The following is a 26,005-nucleotide window of genomic DNA, read 5'->3' on the forward strand; positions in this document are numbered from 1 at the left end:
GGTTTTCAAGAGCACTGCTTACTCAGATTCACATTTAGCTGATGACTAAACCTCTGTGAGGAGGTCTTAGAGGCAGAGAGTAAGATTTCAGTTTAGAAGAGATACGAAGATCCTTGAGTTTCTGTCCTAAAGGTGGTGTCTAATTTGTGGTGATGAATGGGATTGTAAGAGATGCTCTGCTAACACAGGACCTAGTTATACATTAGCAAGATTACAATTCGCCTCTTCTTTAGATTATGTCATTCTGACAAATGGTCATATAAACTCTATTTTTTAGAAGACATTAAATTCCTATGTATTTTCACATGAAGACTTCCATGATCTGTATGTCAAAATTTTTTTTCCATTATGAAATAGATGTTTTAGCTCTTAAATTATACCAGACTTATTTCATTAAATCAATTATACAGTAAGATACAGCAATAATTTCCTAACTGCATAGAACTTACTGTTTATTAAAGTCAGAAAATTTTTCTGAGTTTTACTTTGAATATCTATTGCTAAATATTCACTAGTGAACAACAGAATACTTGCTAAGTATCACTATCTAAATAAGAAACAAACAAAAAAGGGTTTTGGAAGGTCACTTAACAGATATTAAAGCAGACTTGAAACTGAAAATCTGCCCCACTACCTAATATATGACTGAAATGCATTTGGGGACCTTTATTGATTTTTTGGTACTTTGAGAAGTACTAAAACACTTTAAAGCTTTGTTTTAAGTAACCATATATGACTCACAATATCAACAAAAATAAAAACTTTTTAGACGAGCCAACTATTTTTGGATGACCCTAGAATGCTGTTGTGATGATTAAAGGAGTTGAAAGAGTACATCACAGCATTTTGGTTGAAAATACATTTTTTTTAAAAAATAGTATCAGTTTCGTTGTGCCAGTGGGCTTTAACTTATATCATTGAAAGCTTGTATGTAAAAAATGCATGGTAATTGGAATCTGGGCTGTTCCAGAAGGTATTTCAGTAAACTCTAATTGTTATTTTTTGCCATTGTTCATTTTAGCAATTTTTATCTGAGGTCCTTTACCTAGGAGTTAAGATCTTTTTTTGCCTTATTATCACTAGAAAATTGTATAGCTTGTTATTTTTCACATTTGCAAAGTGCACTGCCCAGTAGAGCACGTCAAAAATATTTGTTTAATGCAAACAGAACAGGGCAGCCTAAACCATTAATTACATGAGTAATTTAGGTATTTACCTAATAGAAGGACCTGATGGTAGAATCATTCACTTCAGAGAAGGAAATTACATTGACAAAAGCAAATATTCAGTTGCTTATAAACTGTTATTCTCAATACTTGGTTCTCTTGTTTGTTCACTCCTGCATTTAGTTTCTTTCTTGTGTTTGCAACTTGCTTGGATTTTTGTTTGTTTCATTTTATAGTCTTTTTACATCAAAGAAGTTTGTTTGAACTGTATATTGAGAATAAGTAATGATTTCACAAACGAAATTGCTTCTCTAAATATAATAATTTTGTTATTGCTGTCCACAGCTGGTAATTTAAGTATACACATTAGCAACTATCACAGCATGTTCTATGCAGCTGCCTATTGGGTCTCCAGTCATCCACTTGAACTGTGCTGGATTGTGGTAAACCCAGGATATTTTAAAAGTTTGGGATAGGTATGAAAGATTTGTTCAACAATATTAACTAAAGTATTAAGAAAACTGAGAAACTGAAAATATTTTCTCTTAAAATATCCAATTGTGCTAAATTAATCTTATGAGCATTACTGATAGGAACTTTCCTTTTCTGACCATTATAAGTTGTTTTTGTTTTTTTGTTTTTGTTTGTTTGTTTGTTTTTGCAAATCTCCATTTCCATCTCATAAGTGAAACTTCTGAAGTTTGAATGCTTTGACTGTCCAATGGGACAGATGATGATGCTGTTTAATGGCTTATTTCATAAAATTTGCCAGTGCAGGATTACACCAAATCCGTAGATTTCCCTTTTCCAATATTTTCTTTTGGTAGTGGGCATCAAAATTTTGTTCAAGTTGTTATTATATCTTTAAATGACTATAAACAGGAACTGAGCATGGGTTTTTCTAAGTAAAAAAAAGTTTGAATTAAATATATTAAACTATACTCCTGCCTATTTTCTTATTTACCGTTTTTTGTCAGCTGACAGATTGAACCTGTTTTTGCAAGTGAATGATGGATCAACAGGAATCTTTTTGCAAGGGAGTAAATTAGTGTATTTTTACATAGGAAGTTTATTTACTAGGGTTGTAAATGTGAAAAAGATGGAAAAAATAAAATTTAACAAAGCACTGATGTCTCATCTCAAGCTTGTAGAGAAGAAGGAGCAAGAAATATTGTCTGCTAATATTTTCCTTCAATAATATACCATTGGAGCGACCTATCTCAGTTCTGTGGTGCCAGTTTTGTTAGTTGGAAATAAAATTCCCAACTTAAGTTTCTTCCAGGAATCATAGTCATATTACAACACTGAAAATCAATATTTTTCAAGTTCTTTGTCTATAAGGATTTTAAATACTATCATATTTAGTGATACCTGTATTTCTTAACCAATTCAAGGTAGTGTTGTGTTTTCTGTGATACCAAAGTTGGTGTTATTAGATCTGTCGCTCTTCTGTTTTCACAAAAAAATATTTTAAAAGTTGTAGAGATCAATACAACATCTGGCAAGTGTTGAGCATTTGAAAACACAAACAGAATTTGTTCAGTGACTTTCTTACGAAAGCAGCAAAACAACATCTGCGGGGTGCAAAAATATTTGATGTTTTATCCATAACAAGTTGCATCAGACACATGGATTCTTTGCAGTCCTCAAAGGGATGAAAGGGGAAGTATTTGAGAAGGTAAAAATTTAGGATTTTTCTGAATTGAGATATGGAGTAATCATTCATAACTTTTGATAAATATTTCTTTGGTTTGCTATTTTGTTTACATAATAAAACAGATGTATCATAACAATATTTTATTTTTAATGTTTTATTGTGTTTTTTCTTACTACTATAATTAGTTTATTGTATTGAAAAAATATAATTATCAATAAGAAGATGAAATAAAAGGTCATCCTTGAACTGTGATTCTGTTTGTACAGTACATAGTAACACAAATATAAAAGGAAAGATGCATTATATCTCATGTACCTTGCTGAGAAGTGCCAATGGTTACACATTTTCCACTGATGAAATATAAGTTCTACAGTCTATAATGTGTAATAACTAACCCACACAACAGAAACCATGACAGTTCAGTTTTGGAATGCACTAGTGACCAATTTATGGGATAAAAATGTGATGTTGCAGAGAACAAGAGAACATCTTGTGTACAAGGCCTTAGATGGGAGTTGTTTAGATCTGCCCCAGTGCCTTTTGTCTTGAAAGCACAGTACTAAATGAAAGGATGGTAGAGACTGACTACTGATGAATGAGTAATATTTAAGGTATACTGTAACATTTTGCTACTTGCACTAAAGGAATAACCAGCACCATTAAGCTGAAAAGGTCTCCATGGAACTCTGATTTCTCTCCACAATTCAAGAACTCCAAGCTAAAAGCAATGTAGGAGGATGCCAACAGAAACTGCTGGATCCCAGTCAAATAGTTTACTTGCATCCTGTTCAATTACAACAAATACGAAATAAGCCAGACAAAATCTGTGCAAAACACCATTATTCCAGTGCTCAGAATTTACTTACTGATAGATACACCAAAAGTCTAACACATGACTCTATCTTTAAAATAGACCATGAAGCAGTGGAATAAAATGTGCTTACTAAGAGGACTAGAAGATGGAAACTGAATATCTAGATTTTATTTTTTTTTGCATTGTCTGTGATTAGATTATATGAATATACATTCATAACTCTGACATTATTACTTATGAAATTATAAGGTGGCCAGCCCTATGAGTTCAAAAGATTGGATAAACTACTTATCAGATAGAGAAAATTGATGCATAGAATGATAGTTTGTCAATGTAATGTTGGAACATATTTGAAAAAAGAGAGATGAAAAGCAGCCTGAAGCAGAAAATAAGAAAAAAGAGAAGAGTTTGAAAGACAGTCATAAAATATTACCTATTTTATTACTTTTGATACTGCACAATAAATTATATTACATTTGTTGCTACAAAGTGAAATGAAGGCTGATGCATTTTCCCACTCTCATTGTATTTCTATATTAGGATAATAAATTCATGCTTTAATACTAGTGTCATTCTATTGACACTGTATTTCTCCACAGTACCTGGTCTAACAGGAAATTCACTTTAGCACCCTCTAAACATCTCCAAAGACATCTTGTTTGCAATGACTGCTCAGTAATATTTCTTTGAAAATTGTGCTTAGCTGGAGCAAACAACATTTGTGTCTGGTTGGAATATGAGTGAATTTTCACAGTGTGACTGCTATGAAGGGGCTTGTAAAAAACCATGAAACCATCTTGTGCCCAGTCTATTGACTGACATTTTTTTCTTCTCTCTTAGGCTGTATCACCTACAGACACTTTCATTTACGTTTCCTGTTATCATAAATCTCCTTACTTCCAGTTTTAGACTTTTAAATTAAGCTTAGCATCAGATGCATTCTTTACCAAGCACTTGAGAATCCATTCTCCGGTATTCAGGATAGACTTCAAACAATATTCCTATTTTAAATAACTTCAGACATTTTTACAGGAAGCAGGGTTTACCTGAACTATAACACTATATATATATATGATGATGTATATATATGCACACATACTATGTTTTGTGGTTTTGATTAAATATCCCAGAAAATAAGAATTTTTTTGCAAACACACATGCACCAATATACACACAGACATTAGTTATTGCTCCTCTTTGCAAATCAGTAGCTTGGAATTAACATGTAAATATTCTGTCTAGCCACAGAATCATGGTTTTTTTATTAAATTACTGAGTTTGGTATCTTTAGGCAATAGTGACTCTAAAGCAGCATTGCTCTTCAGTAAGCATTTCTCATCACATACAATGAAATAGGCTGTTTTGTGGTTATTTTGAAGTAGAGGGAACTAGATCTATCAGTGAGAATGCTCACATCTGGATATTAAAAATACAAGTGCTCTGATTTTCTATGCAAGTATCAATGACTGCTTTCCTTTCTGATCTCATACTTCTCAATATCTCCTTTCCATGAAGTGCCCGTGTTGCTTGGAGACTGCTAAACCTGCAAATTAATAGAAATTATTAGAAATACTTTTTTAATATTTGGATTTCCATTTCTCACTTCCTGTGAGTAATTTAATCCTTCATTTTTGAAATGAAACAATTGTCTATAATATATTATGTTTCTTTTAATATAGTAGGACTTCTTACTTTGTCTGGTAGAAATCCAGTGGTGGTGCTGACACCTAACAGGCAATATTCTAAAAGGGAATGAAAATGTTTTTTACTGAGGATCTAATGTCAGATGCTCGGCATTACAAGTTGGTGAGGGTCATCACAGAGCTGTTTTACTGAGGTACCACAAGTTAATGATGACGCTTAATAAAATGTCTCACTAAGATGTCTTGTGAAATGGGACACTATTTCACTAAGATACCCCTTTTCACTATTTTTCATGAATCTCTATAATATTTGCCACACACAGAAATTTAAGGAGCAAAATATATAACAACTCAGTCTCTTTTTCTCTGTTCTCCACATAATTTTGTCTCACAGTTCCATTATCTCTGTTTCAGTCTCAGAAAGGGGAACACTGTTGCCATGTATGAAGTTAGAAGATTGCACCCCAAATGGTTTAACCTATTTGTGTGATTGCATATGTGTATGTAATACTAAAAACACTTCAGTAACAGTGTTGTAATTACATTAATATTCATTGGTTTTACCTCTAAGAGAAATGATAATCTAACTACGGATTTGCTTGAAAAGCAAGCAGGGAATACTTTGCTATGAATCTTCAGCTATGTTCAAAGTTGCTTATTATAGAAGTAAGGGATTGTTTTATTACCTGTTGGAGTATAAATTTCTTGGTTGTTCTCAGATGAAGCTGCCTTTGGAAGAGGTTAAACTGTTAGGCATTAAAATGTGGTTTTGATCCTTATTTTTATTTTAATTTATTTTTTTCTGGATCAGCCTGTGTGCCCTGAAGTTCCCTTTTTAAACTCAAACTTTCATTGTTAACTTAGTCTAAAAGCTAGAGACAAAATAATTAGGATTTCTGTGGCTCAGTGCAGAAACAAAGATCCGTTGTTTACAAAGCTCTGGGAAACTAAAAAAACCCTGAGTATTCTCAATCTTTCATAGGAGGTTCCTATAATAAGATCACTAGCTATCTAGGAGTGCCTGATATACAAGTAAAATGGATTTCAGTCTTTTTTTACAAGTTGTTTTCTTTGTGTCTCCAGGAAGACGCTGCACCTGCCAATCTGCAACTTTTCTTTGGCAGTAAGTGTTGTTTATCTTTCTTGTAAGGAAATAAACAGAAGTCACCTTATCTGGTTCTTTCAGCACATTTTAAAAGAAACTTCTTTGCAACAGTATATTATAAATTATTTTATAAAAATAATTTATTTTTCCAAATATAAAAAAATATCCTGTATTTACAAGAGAAACTGAGTCATAACCACAACTTTTGCCCATTCCTAAAAGAGACTTTTCTGTAGCCTGAGGACAGAATTTCAGCCAGCTGCTACAATACCCCAGCTCCAATGGGCTCTTTTTTAAATTGCTTGCATAGCTAGATTTGGGGTATACAACATTTGATCTGTTGTACATGTGCAGGACTATAACCATGTCTGTGGCATTTCCAGACACTGGCTATATCTATGATACAAGATATGGAATTAACTATTTGCACATGTGTAAGTCTTTAAAGGATAATTCTAAAAAAGAGAGAGTTTGTAATGGAAGAGGGCCTGTAGAAAGGTCTGACCTCTTTACTGGCCAAATGAAGTTTAGACTGTTTAAATCTTGAAGAGATTAAAAACGTTGTAGTTGAGACTTTTTTGCAAGCTATTTCATTCCTCCTAACAGCTGTGACTTTCTGCTGTCAAAAATATATTTATATATAATGTAGGCAGGGTAAGCATATATGAAAGGGTGGATGTGAGGACTCAGACACTTTGTAGATGGATTATTAAGAACAGTGTGGTGTACTAAGCCTACAACATTTTACAGTGTACGTAAGTGACTGGTTCTTTTATTTCACTTGAATTAAAGACCTACAGAGAGTGAAGAACACAGACGTGTTTATAATTTTAAGAAAGATATCATACTTGTAAGAGTACCCTACACTATTAGAAAGACTCCTATATCCTAGCCTTTAACTGAGCCTGTATTTTCCACTTTTTTCCTTTTCTGTGTTTTGCCTCTTATAAACTGCAATAATGTAGGATAACAAATGACGATGTATTTTCTACTCACAGATGCATCTGAATGCAAAATAGCTGTCTGTGGTGGGGGCGAATTAATGGAATGGACAGAGAAATTCAAATAATCATGTTAATAATAGCTATAGAGATAACATATATATATATACATATATATAAAAATATATAAATATATAAAACTTTCCTTGAATTGGCTAAAACTTTCATCCCACTGAAACTGACTGTCCACAACATCTTTGGCTCTGAAATCCAGGTGAAAGCAGAAACAGTTTTTTGAAGTGAAATCTGTGAGTTAGGAAATCCTAGATATTTCTTACAGTAGTATCCAGATTAAAGGCAGCTCTACATTTAGGTTAACTATTCCAGCAAAAATGCTGTCTTAAAATAAATATACTCTCTGGCTTTTGGCTTGGTTCTGAGTTCCTTTCTGCCACTCTGCATGCAAGGGTTGTGAAAATAAAAAACTACTGGAGAGGATGTTAATGAGAAAAAACCCTGGAAATTAAACTAAAATCTATTCTCATTTAATAAAGATTGGCATGTAAAAACAAAGGCTTCCTTATTTGAAGATTAGAATTAACCTCCTTTGACTGATCCAGGTTTAGTTGTTGCAGCTTGCAGTCCAGAAACTTTGTCAGCTAGTTTAGTCAGTTCTTCCTGTCTTTTGGATTACTTTGTCCACTTAAAATCACTTCAGGGTTTCCTTTTGCTTTTTAATGAAGTGTGTCAGAGTCCTTCTAAAGGTCTAATCTAACCTTCAGGGATAAAAACACGGAAAAAAAAAAGCCTGCTCTATAGACATGTTTGAAAAAGAACATCAACTAGATCTTAGCTGACACAGGTGTATGTCTGCTTCATTTGCTCGTGTGTCCACAAGTTAATTGTTAAAGTTTTATAAGCACATTAATTTACTTATACAGCAGCGCACGCTATGTTTTCCAGAAAACGGCCTGACAGCATTTCTACTCACTGAACTTATTGAAATATGTTCAGACCTTGGTTAAAGGTCCGAGTTAAAGAGGCTAGAACTTGTCCTTGTTCCTTAGTTTAAAAACAAAAAAAAAAAAAAAGCAAAAAAGCAACATGTTCTGGTTTGGGTTTTTTTCTTCTGTTTAAAAATTTGAGTTAAGTCATCTGCAAAGGAGCTATCATATCTCCTTTAACTGCCACCCCTGGTTACCTCCAGAGAAGGAGAGTCTTTACACTGTGTTCAGACACAAGTTGGCAAAACTCCCAGCAATTCCTCTCTATGCTGTAACAGGATTGTTTATGCAAGCATATTAAATTAAGACATTACTCAAAAATACATTCTGCAATACAGTAATGCTCTCAGAGAGCAACGTGTCATATTGATGCAATTCCTTCATTGAGTGAACTCTCACTGTTTCTAGGGTAGACTTTTTTCTACTTACCAGTCTTCCTATAACTGGAATAAGAGAGTAAAAGCAAAGGCAGTGAGAAATTAGACTGATAAAATGCAAATGTATAATATTTTCATATTAGAATTTTTCAATTACTCTCACTCTATATTTAATATCTCTTTAGATTGTTTTTTTTTTTTGGTATACAGTATTGTTCTTCTTATCTGTTTTTCTGTTATGTTTGAGTGTATGTGTAAAAAAACCCCAAATTACAACCACCTGTGGGTGTACAATCTACTTGATACAGACCCTGAGCTTTTTTCTGGTATTTGAAGGGAATTTCCTGGAATTGCAATTCATGCCCATTGCCTCTTGTCTTATCCCTGAGAATCGCTGAGAAGAGTCGTCTCCATATTCTTTATATCTCTTTACATCATGTTTACAAACATCTCCACTGTATGTTTGTACACACTGATAGCATTCCCTGATGGGATGACAGTCTCCCAATTATTTGCAGCACTCAGATTTCTCTTTTGCACAAGGAGGGTAGCACATCATGTAAGTCAAGAATTCATTATTAGTCTAATTGAAATCTCTAGCAGCTTAATCAAAACATTATTATTAGTCCAGTTGCAGTGTTACTAGGACTTAGAGCTTTAAGGAAGTACAGTTAAAATTAATAAACAGAAAATCCTGAATATACACCTCTTTTTTCTGTACTTCCACTGCTCCCCCAAGTCCAGGAATTGATGACTTTGGGCTGGTAGTGGACAAGACAGCAGCAAATCAAGTGCTTTGCCGGAAGTATGATGTTGATGCTTTTCTCATCCACATGTGAGAACACACTTGAAGTTGTTTCTCCTCATTGCTAACGCACTCCATGCCTTAGTCTTTCTTCCCTGATTCACAGCTCCATGGTTTATCCATACTTACTATACAGGTATGTGTTACATACTGTCCTTTGTCCTCTTTGTTGTCCCAAACATTGCTTTTGCTCATCTCCCAGAGCCACATATTTTGGATAACCAGAGGATTGGCCTTGGTGAGTTTATAGCCCTCTGTTTCCAGTAGCCTCCTAAGTTTGTACCTTTAAGGTTCCTGCTGTAATTGTGTATCTATCCTCACCTACATTATGATCCGTGATACCATGGGGGCAGTTCATTCTACACATTGCTATTGCCAGTTAGTTGCTATTACCAGCCATCTCCTGCAAACCACAGATATAACTGTAGGCGTCTTGCCACACACCTCTATGAAGCTAAAGAGAAGCTAAGGTCACCAGTTTGTTTTCACTGCTGTAGGCCAAATTAAAACTCCAGAAAGGCCAAGACAAGTTTAAAGTCAGAGATGGCCTGAGACCAGTCTTGTTAATTCAATAGGCCTGTGGCCAGGTACAAACAATATTTACTGGGCTACAAGGACTCAAACACTTCTGAAAAATCATTTCTGAAACATCCATAGCTGTAAAAGAGGAAAATAGAAAGTGTTTTGTTGTGGGTTTTTTTTTTTACTTTCCATGATCTTGTCTTAGAGTTACATTAATAAACCCAGTTTTCACTTAATAATAGGGTTTGTAATAAATAGCAAAAAAGCCTTTCACATCAGAAAGTAACAGTACTTGTTGCTTGATTTTTGACCTTAGCAGAAATCTGATTTAAATTTTGTGGATATCTCAGTGAGGACTCTGTTTTTGTTGCCATGTTCCTGTTTTCAAGCATGCTGTATTTATTAAACCAGGTCCTTATTTAAGCTTGCAAAATACAAAGGGGAGAATTTCTTTTCCCAGATTTTCTGCATCATCCTTAATTTTTCTCTGTACTGTTTGCATTTTGAAGTGATAACTCCTATGATCTTACTTTTTAGTTGTTTTGTGGTTCGTACATTTTATCTGTTTCTACAAATGTGGTAACCACTGAAAATGCCAAGTTAAACAATAAATAAATATACTATTTTTCTAGTTCTAGGAGAAGAAGCCTAGGAGAAGTCCTTTGCAATTTATAGTGTTATGAGTAATTTTCCCTTTGGACTCTGTCTTACACATTCTAAACAATTACTGATGCTGGAAATTAAACAAAACTCTTTGGTGTAGATAATCAAGCAAGAAAGCCATACAAAGAAGTATTTCTTTACCTCCTTGAAATTTTTTTTCAGGGACAGTAAAATTTCTTTGTAATCTGACAATGGGAGATCTTACTAGATGAGGAAAGCAAGTGAATACTAATGTCCAATACTGGAATGTGTAATGGTGTGCAGTTTCTTTTGTATGATGAAGCTAATAAAAAGCAACTATACTCACTGAAATGGACTGAACCATTACCAAAATCAATACATAATTCTGCCTCTCAAATTGTACCATAGAATCAACACTTTGAAAACCTTTAAAAATCAAAGGAACGTTAGTTTCTAAATGGGTCCATTGACAGTTCAAACTACTATATATTAATTGGTTTTTTATTAAATAAATAGTGTACATAATAAAAGCAGTGGCAAGCAATATGTCTTCTTACACCTTTAGAAGACTCATCGTAAGATATAAAATTAGCTAGTGGAAAGGTGTGTTAGGTACTTGATTCTGGCTTTGTCCAATTAAATCAGAAATTGGTTCCATGTTTTTTTAGTCTCCTGTACAGAGTAACTAAATTACTATCATATCTCTCAATGGCTATGTCTCTTTAATTCTCTCTAGAGCATTCTGTCTCATGAAGCATATTTGTTAAAGAGTTACTCTGAAGAAAGCTGGTATATTTAAATGTAGGGTACTATCAGAAAAGTGTGGCTATAGCAATCACTCTGGTGTGGGCAATTTTGACCATAATATTGGCTATTTAACATAAACTTTTAACTCGATTCACCTTTTTAATTATTTTTTTTTAAAATAATTTAAATTTAAATCACAGGGTATTCAAAGTATGCAGCATTTTAAAGGCTTAGAGGGCTTTGCCTTTGTTCTTCTGGCCATGAAACCCAGTTGTTAACATAGCTTTTTTTCAAATTATGTTTTTGTTGTTCATTGCTTCTTTTAAAGGGTCAAATTAATCACTGAGCATAACCGTGAAAAGAGGAGATATTGTGTACATAGATAGAATTTTTTCTACGTAGATAGCATTCTTTGTTTAGTACCTCAAAGCTTGTTACTTTACTTTAGTAACGTAGATCACATTTGTTTTTCTTTAATAGCTTACATCTCTCTTTCAATTGTGTCTGCCCAGAATTTCTCATTTGGAATTTCTTCTTTATGAGAAGGCATCTTTTTTTCTAACATTTGATATATGAGAAAGATTTTTTTCTTCTACCTACTTTATCATCTTGCTGAAATATTAGGGCTGTTTCTCTCTTGTTGTATCAGGATGAAACTTGCTTTCTTGGTTTCTGTTATTTCTGGAGATAAATTTGTTTAATTCTGCAGACTTGTAGGCAATACTTTAAGTAGGAAGTGTTTTAGGTAAATGAAGCAATACTTTGGAAGAGCCTTTAAGGTCCGCTGAGAGAGCTGTATCTCTACATACATCTGTAAAGCTTCTGTATTTTTGGTTTTTTTTCCCAAGAATATAGGCTGTTTTCTGTGAAGGAGCAGGACTCAGAGTGGGAACAGTTCCAGGCATGGAGGAAGATATACAGCAATTGACAGGACTTTATTATATGGACTTTACAGTTATTATATGGACTTTACCATTATTATGTGGTTTCAGATATGTGTATTGCATTGTATCCACACTACACAGTGCACAGCCTGGGCAAGCCCGGGTTTGCCACGAGTTTTGCCTGCTCCCTGCTTCCCCGCTCCCCTCACTTGATAAGCTGAAGCAGCTGCAGAGAGGAGACAGTCACCATTTGCCCTTTCCTTCCTCGGTTCCTCCCACGTTCCTCCCCCTTTGCCTGCATCCCTACCCCGATTTGCTCCCCCGTTTGTCTGTCTCATGCTCCGCCCCATGCTCTAGCCTTTTCCCCACTTGAACTCATAAAACCCCGGGCACACCTCAATAAAGCATTCCATTTGCACCTCTACCCTGACTCCGGACTCGTCCGTGCTGTGTCACAGCCCCATCCCCCCTCGGACCGTGGCAGTTTTCAATATACCTATACCAAAATTTTCACTTCTACAAGTTCCACATCTGATATCAGAAGAATTTTCTGTGAATAACATTTTCTCCTCTGGGTGCCAGACACTGTGTGACCTTCACTGAAACTAATCTGCAGTGAAAGGGTTGTAAAAATGTAGAGAAGAAATGGGGGAATAACAGCTGTGTGGGAATTGGCTGCTGAGAGTAGAAATAAAACCTCGGTTACTAGTGGGAAATTGTGAGACATACCTTACTTTTATATTCAATGCCCTTAAATATGGAAAAACTTGATCAATAACTTTAAAGTGCTTATGGTATGGTGCCATTCGTGTAGTATTTGCAGGTAGGAAACAATTATTTTCTGTGTGGGAAGATACATGTTTTCCATCTTTCTTCTTAAGGCAGAAAGATTACAGGGAAATGAAGAAATCTTGCTTGGGTGGTAGATTTCATGCCTGTACACATGCTATACTGTGCATGACTTTTTGTGGTTGATTGAAATTGTTGTTTGAGAAGACCTTGGGGTTAGACATTGATTAATATTAATGTCAATAAATACATTTTAATTTTGAGATGAAAGTGCATGACACCTTACAGCATAAAAGGCCTACTGAAAATTACAAAATGTACAATGTATAATTAGACCCTTCTAGGCTTCTTTCAAGTTCCTAAATGTTCTGGAAAAATGGGATAGATATTATTCTGTATATGAGAGACCTGAAGTTATCCTAGAAGGCAGAGTAATAAAGTAACAGATTGCTGCTACCCTATGTATAGGGCTTCCTCTGTACATCTAAACCAGTGTGTGTGACTGTGTTTTCTCTCTCATAGGCTTGTTGTCACACATATTGGCTAAATAGGCTCTGCTGAAAGGAAGTCTAGATATCAAGGGAATGGTCGTATGGGGATATTTGTCTTTTTTGCTCTTCAGGTGGTTCAAGTAATTCCAGAACGTAGGTTCACATTACACCTTTAGAGAAGTGGCATTTCGGTTTCAGGTCAAGATTAGGGTCTTGGAAAAGCATTGCTTTTTACATTCATCCTGAAATATTTAATGACTATTTTTAGACAATTAACCCCACATGCTTGCAACAGTTTCCTCCATAGTAACCACCTTGATGTATGATAATTAATATTTAACATTTCAAGAAGGCATTTCTTGAGTTGTCTTGTCATTTAAATAATTAAATGTGCATAATTTTTATTTGGAATATTGTTGGGATTATTAATACTTGCATTAGGAAAAAATAGGTGGGGATTCAGAAAAAACAAAAGGATTGCAAGTTTCTTGTGCTCCATCTATATGCAAAATTGTGTCTCTACCTCCATATTGGACTGTAATTTTGATGACTAGTAATGGAAAAGAGGGGTCATAAAAGTTAAGAACAATCAAGATTTACTATTTTCTAATTCTAAGTGAACTTTTACAAGAAATCTTTCTACCAAGCAGAAAAAAAACTGTTTTCTGTCCTGATTTCTTAAGGAGAAGAAATTAAGCCTCCCTGACACTTTATGGGGTTGAGCAGGGATTACGTGGAATAGACAGAAGCCCATCAGCTAACCTCCTGCTCGGACCGTGAAGCTTCTAAATAAGAAAGTTAGCTATGAAGAAGTAGCCTCTGAAGGAGAATAGGATGGTGAGTGGAAGAAGCATGCACTATTATAGTCACTAAATTACTCTGGCCTTAGTCAAAAATGTAGTTTGGTAGTGGGTGAAACTACCGGGGCAGTGGTGCTGGAGCACTTCTGGGACATGTTGGTCCCTACACCCAGACAGTATGCTGGGAAAATCAACAGAAATACTTCAGTTTAATGAAACCAAAAGAAATTTTTAAATAAACTGAATGTCACTGACAAATTCAAATTCAACACCCAGTCCCGTGCCTAGCTAAGAAGATTTTATTAGGTCAGAAACTGACTTTTAAAGACAGGAAGAGTGCATGTAATGATTAAATCAAAAGCATTTTGGAGGAATTTTATATAGTAACTTGTACAGTATTTGACATTTGAAACCCTTGAAGTCTAAATGTAATACAAAACATATGTGTAGGTATTTTATATACCTTTCTTGGAATCAGCATTGTTCCATCAAGTAATACAGAGAAGAATAAGGGAAGGATGTCCTGTTTCTTTAGTCTGTAAACTGATTGCTGGGTGACCCACACCTTTGTAGAAAGAATGCTGTTGTGTTTTGCAGAATTTAGAAAAGTACAAGGTCCTTAGGTATAAGGATCCTCTTAAAGAAACCCCTCAAGTCATGCAATTAAAAGATGAATTTCAAAAAGGGACTTTTGTGTGAATGTAGTGATTTTTCTGAATGCTTTATAAAATTTTAAATATTTAATAGAAGTGGTAGGGAATGGATTTTAGTGGCAGGTCTTTTTGTTTGGTTTTGTATCATGTTTCAAATATTTTGAATGTGACATGTTTGTCAGTGGAAATGAAAAAGTCTTTATGGTCTTGATATTCATAAGAACCTGAAGCTTAAGGGCATTTCACATTTCATCCAAGAAGTTAGTTCTGTAATAGCCTCTTAGGCAGCAAGAGATCCTTATAATTAAAATGCATTTTCACACTGCTGCAAACTGAAAAGTATACCAACTATTACCAAAATTATATCTACTTTTTCTGGTTTGTACTGTCTGTCTGTAAGATGTGCAACCTTTTAGTCACTTCATGAAGTCTTACAGATTTTTTTGCACTTTTAAAGAAGATTTAATATTGCAGAGTAGCTGATGATGCCTTTTTCAATTCTGTTATCTGAATCATACAGAACTGGAAGCTCAACTATCATGAAGGTGATTTTCTTTTTTAAACAGTCTATGTTTCCCAAAATGTTATTCAGTTTACCTTGAAAATGGCTGTATTTTGATAAAAGGTTTGTGAATGAATACTGTTATTAACTGACTAAGGAGTTGTTAAGGTGTGTAATGGCTGGCTTCTCTGTCCTGGTCAGGAATAAAGTACAAGCACACCTTTCTTTGACTTTTGCATACTGAATTTCAATTCTGACACCTGTGACTAGAACTGTAACATTATTCCAACTCTGAATAGCCCTCACCATGGTGTACTAGCTGAGCTAGTATATACACAACTCACCCCCCCACCACCTCTGAGAGACTAGGCGTTATCTAAAAAGAGATTTCAATGAAGTAATGCTAGTGTGGTCTAAAAGAATCAAAGTAATATGCTGTAAATCTCACCTTTTGTCAAGATGACGTAGGGTTAAAAACTAACTTGATAGGGTGGCTGCTGTGCCCTTTTTATCACTGTTTCTCACAGATTTAATTTTTTAAAAACCAATTTCAGAAGGTAGTTAACTATTTTCTTAAAGGAACTTCATGAAAAATGTAATATAGGTATACAATGATGCACTGAAGAGAGAAGAATGGTGGAGATAAAGGGTCTTCAGGAGAAAAATAAATGGTGGTGAGAATTGATATGTGGCAGAGCTGCCTCAGCTCAGGAAAACTGGAGGGCTCTCTGCAGAGTGAGGGGGAGAATAGAGAGGTAGGTGAAATTAGGTCTGAGCGGGAGCATGCAGAGCAGCCAGAAAAGTTTCAACCCTGATATCTAAGTAGAATTGTCTTTATTTAACAATTCACAGTGAAAGATCTTAGCCTTTGTCTTTGTAATGCACATTCTATATACTCTTTGAATTTCCATACAAAATCACACTGATCCTGGAATCGCTGAGAGAGGTAATGAATGTGTAGCATGAAACAGCAATAAGTCAAAAGTCAGCAACAGTCAAGGCTTAAGGCTCAGCCATTCATCATTCAAGAGGAAATTTACAAGTCAACTCACTCAATATTATCAATGTAAAGGTAGCCTTTACTCAGTCTAGAATAGGGTGCCTCTGGGTTTGCCTAGTCATAACAACACAATTTTTGCTTTCCTTCTAAAGTCTGCCATACCAATGCCTTCACTGATCTTCATTTGAGGTGACAAGCATCAGTGTTACTTCAGGTCACTGTAGTTTAGATTTTGTGGATCTTTGAAAATCTGAGTCTCAAATCAGTCAACAATGTTTGACGTATGTTCATCCCTGCTGAAATCAAAATTGAGTTGACCTGATATGGACTGACTCTAAAGGAATAAGAAACATAAATGTTTGGAGCGAGACATAATTATTGCCAAAAAATGAATAGGAAATCCCACTTGTAATCCTATCGGTATGCATTTTTCTACAGCTGAATGTTAATGAAACAGCAAATATATTGATGTGGACTTTTGAGATAATTTTTGGGCCGGTGGTCGTTTTCCCATTATTACACATAGTTCATCAAATTAGTAAGACCAACATTTCACAACAACTGCAAATAGTTTAAATTACTCCGTGGTTTTCAAAGACACAGAATACATGATACTATCAATTCCAAAGATTCTGTTTATGAATGTCAGTAATTATTTAGTCTATTTTAAAAGTGAGACTGTCATTAAATAGAAAAAATACTGAAATATTTTAATTCTCTCACAACTAATTTAAATATCTAATCTCGAAACAGACAGTAAAAGTAAGAAGGGAAGTCTTGTTTGTAACATGGGAGATGAAAGAGAATAAATCCAAGCTTCCTGAATGAAAGGAAAAAAAGGGATTTAACTGACAGATATTGAAAAACCTATTTACATTGGATATCTTGGCACTAAATTTGCTCTTTTTTTGCACAGATGGGAGATTAATAAAATTGATATATACAAAACTATATAGGAAATTCAATTACAATAAACTATGGTTTCTTAAAGGCACGTTGAAACAATCCCAGATGGCAGATTTTGTCTATCTTTTAATAACAAGTAAAACGTAAGTGCAAAATTTTGAAAAGTTAAATTACCATTACTCATAGTGTGCAAATAAATTAAATTGGCATATTTTCTTTCTCACAAGACTCTGCTCTTGAAAAATCAGTGTGAATTTCTCAAGTACTTGATCTAAACAAAGGTGAGTAGAAAAGTTTAGATAATCAACTCCAAAGGTACTGTTTTCTGTTTTGAATATCAAAAGACTTTGAAGGATGTAAGTTTTGCTATATAGAGTAAGTTCTGCATTAAACTCCTTCAAAATGGAGATGAATTCATAATGTTAGTAGTAACTGTACACTGAGGTATCACGTGCAGATATAGCCAGGGTATGCTAAGACAGACAATTTACTGTTGATTCCCTTTCTAATAATGTCTGACTATATTGCCCTGTTTCCAGCAGACTCAGTAGACTATACTTGAGCTTAAAGTATTTTAAAGGTTGCCATTGCTGCAGGCAGAATTACTTTTATAACTGAAGTGGATGCTACTATAGAAGTTTAAGGACAGAATATGAAAATTTTAGTTATTTACTTACCCTGTCTCCCCACTTTAAATATATATATACTGTACAGATGTTTGATTTCCAGAATATTATCTCCACTTTCTTTTGACAAGTGCTTTTTTTTTTTTTCTTTCTTTTGCTCTGATTGAGAAGTAAGTAATTTATTTGTTTCTCAAAGATATTATTTGCAGTGCTTGGCTCCCAACAGTGAGTTGTTCTTTCTCTTTTTCAGACTCAGTTTTCAACTTTCAGTTTTTTCAGTAAAATTATCTACTGTATTTCAAAAGGTCATTCAACAGAGCTCATACTTTCTTAAAAACCGTATTACTCCTCAGATCAGGGTATACTAAAAATTTTATGTTTCCAGATGTACTGCGAGTTTTTATTAATAACTAATTACAATGGATAACTCTTCAACAAAGAAAATTTTTATAGAAAATGGAAGAGATAGTGGTCACCTAAAGACTGACAATTAAATGCTTTAAAACAGTGCTTTTGAGCTTTAAAATCAAATCACTACAGAATATTCTAATGTATTTAATGTATTATTCTTGTATAGCTAAATTTTTTACTTGCTTAGGATTTCACTTTCTCTGAGACCACACTACATATTTTGAATTGCCACTAGGTCTCTTTAAGGCTTTGAAAGTGCTCAGACTTAACCACAGAATCTTGTGTGTCAAGAACTATCATCTTTTAAATATAGACAAGAAAGAGTGCATCTTATTAGTCCTTTGAGTTGGCAACATTCAGTGTTTATTCTAGCTTCAGTATTGAAAAGAAGGAGTAGTTTTGCCTTAGAGATACACAAAACAGTTTAGATGCTAATTGTAGCCTGTATTACTTTCTTTCTGACAACTTTACCATAACAGATTTTTAAACTGAAACTGCTGAGGAATTACAGCAGTACAAAAAACCAAAACCCAACAACAACAAAACAGAAAAAACCAAACTAACAATCAAACAAACTACAGAGGTAATTTACTGAACAATTCTTTATCACAGAATAGTTACTTTTTGGTAACACAAAGGTATCATACTGTTCTGTATTTTTAGTGTAACATAACATCAACATCTGTTGGTTTGCAGAGAAAAACTTTTCTCCTGGTGTTTCACATTTACAAAGTTAATACATCAGAAGTCTGGGTAGGGTAGATCACATATCATGAGAGTTACTATAGAAATAGATAATCCTATTAAACTGAAGCTTTATAATAAGCAACAGGTTGCAGAAATTGAGCTGTTTTCTGCATAGTAAATGTATCCTAAAGAACATTTTCTCACTTCTAGAAATGTTGTTAAAAAATGCATACAAAAGATTTTTTGACTTAGAATGCACACATCTTACAAAATTATTGAAAATCACAGAAATATCAAACATTGTGCTTTGGTGCCCATTATTGTTCTCTAATGATATTTTGTCCTATCTAAACAATGTTAGACATGCAATACTTGAGACACAGAAAGTAACATAATGTATTTGTATTGTACACAAAAATTTGCTCTACTAAGTGGTCAGTCAATTGACTTCTGAATTTAAATGGATGGATGCCATATTACTCCATGCAGATTCGTACAATATTGCTTTACTTAAATAGGACTCCTTTATGGTTTCATTCTGGTGAGTTGAGGATAGGAGGAAAGTATGTATAGTGGACAAATCACTATCATTAGTGCGTTGCCCTGAAACATTGTAATCAGAGGCATTTGCAATAATTTTATTTCTATTTCATTCAAATTTTAGATTATACTTGTTTAAAGATTAGCTTTTAAGACATCACCCTTAAAAAGAAACAACACTGTTTAGTTTGAGCAATATTCCTGAGGCTGTCTTGAAATGCTTCTAGTTGCTGTGGCAATTGTACCTTTGCTGCTGGAAGCTCACTGCATGGTGCAGTTGTTAAATAACATTTTCTGAAATGTGTGTTTGCAATATTACTTAAGTAAGTTAAACATAAAAACAGAAGAAGCATTAATAGGAGGATTCCTTTTCTCATAATTAGGTGAGATGTAGTGTCTTGGAACCGTTTCTTCATAAAGCACTTTGAGAGAGGTTTCAGTGTTTAACAGGTCTGCAGTAGTACATTGTTCTTTAAGACTTTGCCTGTGTTTCTTTCTTTGTCTTTCATTTTTTTACCTAAGAGTATACCTTAAGCCCTAGAAACTGGAGATACACTGTATTTTCCCGTGCAAAGCCTGTGGGTTTTCTGGAGAAATAAGCAAGCACACTGGCTTATTCAGCTGACTGGTTTATACATGGTGAATTTTGCCCCTGAATCCATTTTTACCCAATAACGTACCAGGTTTTTTAGTTCTGTATTCTCTGCCTCACTCCCAGAACCAAGAATGTCACTCCCAAACTCTGAAGTTTCCTTTTTTTTTGCAAGAAATAGGCTATTATTTTATTGTTATAGCTGGGGCTATAGTGCACTAAAAATAGTTTTCTTGTAGCCTTATGAAATACTATGGATTATGTATAAGCAACAACAATACTGAGCCGCCTTGAGACACCCACTGAATGAAAAGCTAGTTTCAGTTTCACTATAAAGTGAACAGAAAATAGGAATTATTAAATTATGTTGTTTCTGATATGACTGCTAAGATTATATTTGTAATAGGCTGAACTCGTCAGTAATTTTCAGGCATGGAAAGGTCAAATGAAGTACGGTATGGTGCATAAATATATAGATGCTTCTTCCTACAGAACTGTCTGGTCTACTGCTCCAAGGAAATAGAGTAGGGCCACCGTTTAATTAGTGCCACTGCACGTTTAGTTCATGCAACCACTGTTGTGCTGCACGGAAAAAAAATCTGTCTCATTCTGCTCTCATTCAGAGGAAACTATGAATGCATAGAATTCAGAATTTTGTAATTCCACACCTGACCTAGTAAGTTCTATGAATATGAATTAAATTTTGTGTTGTGCTTAATTACTTCTGAAATGCATTCTGAGCTTCTGACAGTATAATGAAAATTATACTGTTTTCCTTTGGTATTAGATACAGAATTCAAACATCCCCAAAGTGACTAACACATTCTCATCCTCATACAAATATCAGCTAATCTATTTACTTATTTTGCTTGAAAAATGAGGAAGTGGTTTCTATTTAAAATTCCAGATACAATTTCAAATTATTCCTTGGTCACAAGTCTAATCAATCTCTATCTTAAAAGCTGTTAGTCATGTGAGCAAAGAGACAGATTTGCTATTTTCCTTAAAAATTTCCACTAAGCAAAAACTGTAGAAAGGATTGCCATTCCCTTAGAATTTCAATTTTAAAAAGAAAATATTTAATATCAGCAAATATGTAGCAAGTTGTCCAAGAAAGGAATTTTTAACGACTTGTATAAAGCTGAATACTTTAGCATATGTGCTGCATCAGAGCATTTTATGAACCTTTGAAAATGGAGGAAGAGGTATATCTTTTGAGATTAAAGAAAGAAGTAATAGAGGAATGTTTATGTGCACATATGCTTGTTTAAAAAAAAAAGCAGAATGACATCAAAAGAGCATGCAAAGATAACGCCTTTTTCTCCACATACTTAAAAATTTTGCTGTTGATTTGTAACATGAAAAAGGCAGAGGAAGGGGAAAAAAAGATTTTATATTCAAAGCCGTTTCAGACATTACTCTGTTTTTTTTTTCTTCTTGTCTCTCCCACCCCAGCTTCCTTTTTCTCTTTCTTCACCCCATCAACTTCAAGGTGTTTTAAATTTGGGTTGGAATCCCTAGCTAATGCTAGGGTTAAGAACCCTTTTAGCTATAAAGAGTTCTGTAAAACTGTATGAACTAGTAGTCACCTTAATGTCTCACATTTTATTTTGAGAACTACTGAATTTACCACTCAGTTAACAGCTTTAGATTGTACCAGTGTGCACCATCAATGACATGAAATATAACAAGTCCAAATGCTAGATTCTGAACCTGGGACAGAGTAACCCTGGTCATATAGAGTATAAACTGGGAATGGAGTGGCTGGAGAGCAGCCCTGTAGAGAAGGATCTGGGGGTGCTGATTAGCAGCAGGCTCCGTGTGAGGGCAAACTAGGACAAATCACATCCTGGGGAGCCTCTAGCACAGCACAACCAGCTGGTCAAAAGATGTGACTGTCCCACTGCGTTTAGCCTTGGGGCAGCTTCTCCTTGAGTGCTGTGTGCAGTTCTGGGCCCCACAGTTCGAGAAGGATGTGAAAGTCCTTTGATGCACCCAGAGGAGGCAATAGAGCTGGTGACAAGAGTAGAAGGCATGTCCGGTGAGGAGGGGCTAGGGACTCTGGATCTGTCTAGTTTGGAGAGAAGGAGGCTCAGAAGTGACCTCACTGATCTTTACAGCTTCCTGAGGAGAAGTGGCAAGGGAGGTGCTGAGCTTTTTTCCCTGGTTTCCAGTAGTGGGATATGTGGGAATGGTTCGAAGCTGTGCCAGGGAAGGTTTAGACTAGACATTTCTTTACCAAGAACAAACACTTCCTAGAGAACAGGCTTCCTAGAGAAATGGTTGATGCCCCAAGCCTGTCAGTGCTTAAGTGGTATTTGGACAACAACCTTAATAATTTTCTTTAACTTTTGATCAGCCCTGAAGTGCTCAGGCAGTTAGACTGATTGCAGATCTCTTCCAAATATTCTAGTCTAGTCTAGTCTAGTCCAGTTTAGACTATATTTGCACTTTTGAAAAGATGTATCATAATTGATGACAATAGGACCTAAAGTGTTAGATTGCAGGCTAGGTACTCATAAATGTGTATTGCAAAATATTTGAGAGATTACAGATAAAATATTCATAACAGATGCAAAATATACAAAATCAAATATGTCCACATAAAAAGTCAAGACAAATAATTCCAATGTAAGAATAAAATTTACCTGAAAATATCCAAATACTACACACTGTAATTTACTGAACTATTAAAGTGTTATGTGGAATAAAAATAGCTTGAATTTAATCTCATATGATCTTGACAGATCAGTCTGTAGTTCTTTTGACATCAGTGCCAGCTGGCTCCAGGACGGACTTCCTGCTGCTGGCCAAGGCCGAGCCAATTAGAAGTAATAGTAACACCTCTGTGATAGCATATTTAAGAACAAAAGATTGTTGTGCAGAAGAAATTCTAGCCAGGGAAGAACAGAGTGAGAACACGGGAATAACAACACAGACACCAAGGTCAGTGCAGAAGGAGGGGAGGAGGTGCTCCAGGCACCAGAGCTGTGGCCCCTGCGGACGGTGGTGAAGACCATGGTGGAGCAGCTGTACCCCTGCAGCCCATGGAGGACCATCAGGATGCAGAGACCCACCTGCAGCCCATGGAGCAGGTGGATGCATGGAAGAGGCTGTGACCCTGTGGGAGGCCCAGGATGGAGTGGGGTCCTGCCGGAGACCTGCAGCCCACGGAGAGGGAAGCCCACACTGAGGCAGGTTTTTCCCAGGTAGGACTTGTGGCCCCTGTGAGGGACCCACATCAGTACAGCTCATTCATGAAGGACTGCACCTCATGGAGGAGCAACCTACAGGACAGCAGTTTGGGAAGAACTGCTGCCCAAGTGATGGACTCACATTGGAGAGGTCCATCAAGGACTGTCTCCCATGGAAGGGATCCCATAAGAGCAGAGGAAGGACTCCTCTCTCTGAGCAGTGACAGAAACAACAACTGATCATAACCCCCATTCCCCATCCCCTTGCACTGCTGGGGGGGAGGAGGGAGAACATGGAAGGAAGGAGGGGTGGGGGGAAGGTGTTTTTAAGATTGTTTTATTTCTCATTCTTTGGCTCTTATCCTATTAGTAATAAATATAAGTACTATCCCCACTTTGAGTCTTGTTTTGCTCGTGAAGGTAATCAGTCACTGACCTCTCCCAGCTCTTATCTCATGAATTCTTAGCTGGTTTTTTCTCTCTCCTCTGTCCAGTTGCAGAAGGAGAGTGAGAGAGCAGCTTTAGTGGGTACCTGGTATCTGGCCAGGGTCAATTCACTAGTCTTTCTGGTGGTACAGGGATCAAACCCACAACCTTGGCATTATCAGCACCAACACTGTAACATTCAACCCTGTAACTCAACCCTTAGTTGAGGGTAAGATCTTGGGAGGGGACCCAAGTAGGCCAGCTGACCCAAACTGACCAAAGGGATATTCCAGACCATATGACGTCAGCTCAGATATAAAAGCTAAGGCACAGAGCAGGAGGGTGGGCATTCATTGTCTAATGGCTGCCTGCTGAGAAATCATCAGGTGTACCGAAGCCCTGCTTCTCAAGAGTGGCTGACCATTGCTGCTCATAGGAAGTAGAGAATAAAACCTGCTATTTCGCTTCTGCGCGTACAAGCTTCGCTTTGCTTTTTGCTTTAAATAGACTGACTTATCTCAACCCACTAGTTTTTTTTTTCCACCTAGCTCTCTCCACCGTCCCTCTGGGAAGGGGAGTGATAGAGCGGTTGGGTGGGCACCTGGCATCCAGCCAAGGTCAACCCACCAGAGTCCTTTTTGGTGCCCAACTTGGAGCTTGAACCCACAACCCTGAGATTAAGAGTCTCATACTCTACTGACTGAGCTAGCCAGGCTAGCCCACTACAATATCTGTTGGATATGACATAGTAATATCTTAAAAATCCTCATTCATTGGTATGTCACATTGATAACTTCTCCTTTACAACAGTTGCAAAGGGCATGCCGAGTAGTGCAAAGCTTGATATTTGTCTATATTTGCCTTTAGGCCACAGGTGTTACAGTTTTCTGACTTCAATCCTGGCAGATACCACACAAAAGCTGCTTTTTCATTTAGTGACTTGCTAGTGTTCTCTCAACTCATGACCAAAGCCTTTATAGAAGTATTTTACAAGTGTCCAACCTGAATTCCTGTAGACCTGTCTCATGGACTAGCTCTCAACAGGATAGTACTCAACTAGCCTGCTGCCAGCCCAGCTAAAATATTTCACTAGTCTTCAATGTTTAAGTATAATATTAGTTCTCCTCTCTTCTTTTAAATTTTTTATTATTTCTTGATTTCCTTTATTGTGGTTGTTTGCTTTGATTTTTTTTTTAATTTATTAACTGAATCTACCTCTATAGATAAAATAATTTGGTTTTTTTTTCATGGAAAGAATGTATAAACAATTTATGAAGACTGGTAGAAGTAGGAAATATTTAGGAAAATATACCTTTTCTTCATAAATGCAGAAGTCAGACTTTCTATGAAGCATTATCATTGAGAAGGTAACACTAATGTATTTCACATCACCTATCTTTACTATTCAGATTACTATAATTTCTAGAGAGGCTTAAATGATCTTGACTCCCCAAGCACAGCAACCTTATTTAACTTATTACTTTTAGGTTAGAATGCCCTAGTTGTGAGATCTATAGTCATATATAAGAAGAGAAAATGGTAATGTGTGAATTTTAGAAGACAGATTACATGCTTTTACCTTGTCAGGCACTTTGGATTAGAGCCTAGTAGGGCTTTGGGGACACAAGCCAAGGATTGCCAAATTTAACTTCAGAAAGTATCTGACTTGAGGGTAAAACCTGGATCTGTGAGTGAAAAGCCTAGGAGTTTTTTAATGTGTAACTGTACAAAGGATTAGACACTTCAGAATAAGGGTCAAACTACAATGAAAAAAAATAAAAGTACAGGTAGAGTGTATTGAAAGTTTATTTCAACTGGTTAGGATGTAAATGCTTGGATTTACAAAACATACAAGCAGCCATAAGAAAAGCACCTGGAATACAGGGTTTGTTTCATTTTGTGGAAAGCGGAACAAATTCACTGGGAACAGAAAATATAATCATTTGACTAAGGAATTCTATAGTCTCAATGCTCAACTATTCTATAGATTAGAGTCTCTCCTTGACTTCTTAGGAGATGTTATTGACTCCTTTCATGAAGAAGATAAAATGGGCCTTCCAGGTGAGCACTCTGAGATATTGGAGGATTCTTTCCACTCT

The sequence above is a fragment of the Chiroxiphia lanceolata genome, chromosome 4 (genome assembly GCF_009829145.1).
Source record: "Chiroxiphia lanceolata isolate bChiLan1 chromosome 4, bChiLan1.pri, whole genome shotgun sequence".
Lineage (NCBI taxonomy): Eukaryota > Metazoa > Chordata > Aves > Passeriformes > Pipridae > Chiroxiphia > Chiroxiphia lanceolata.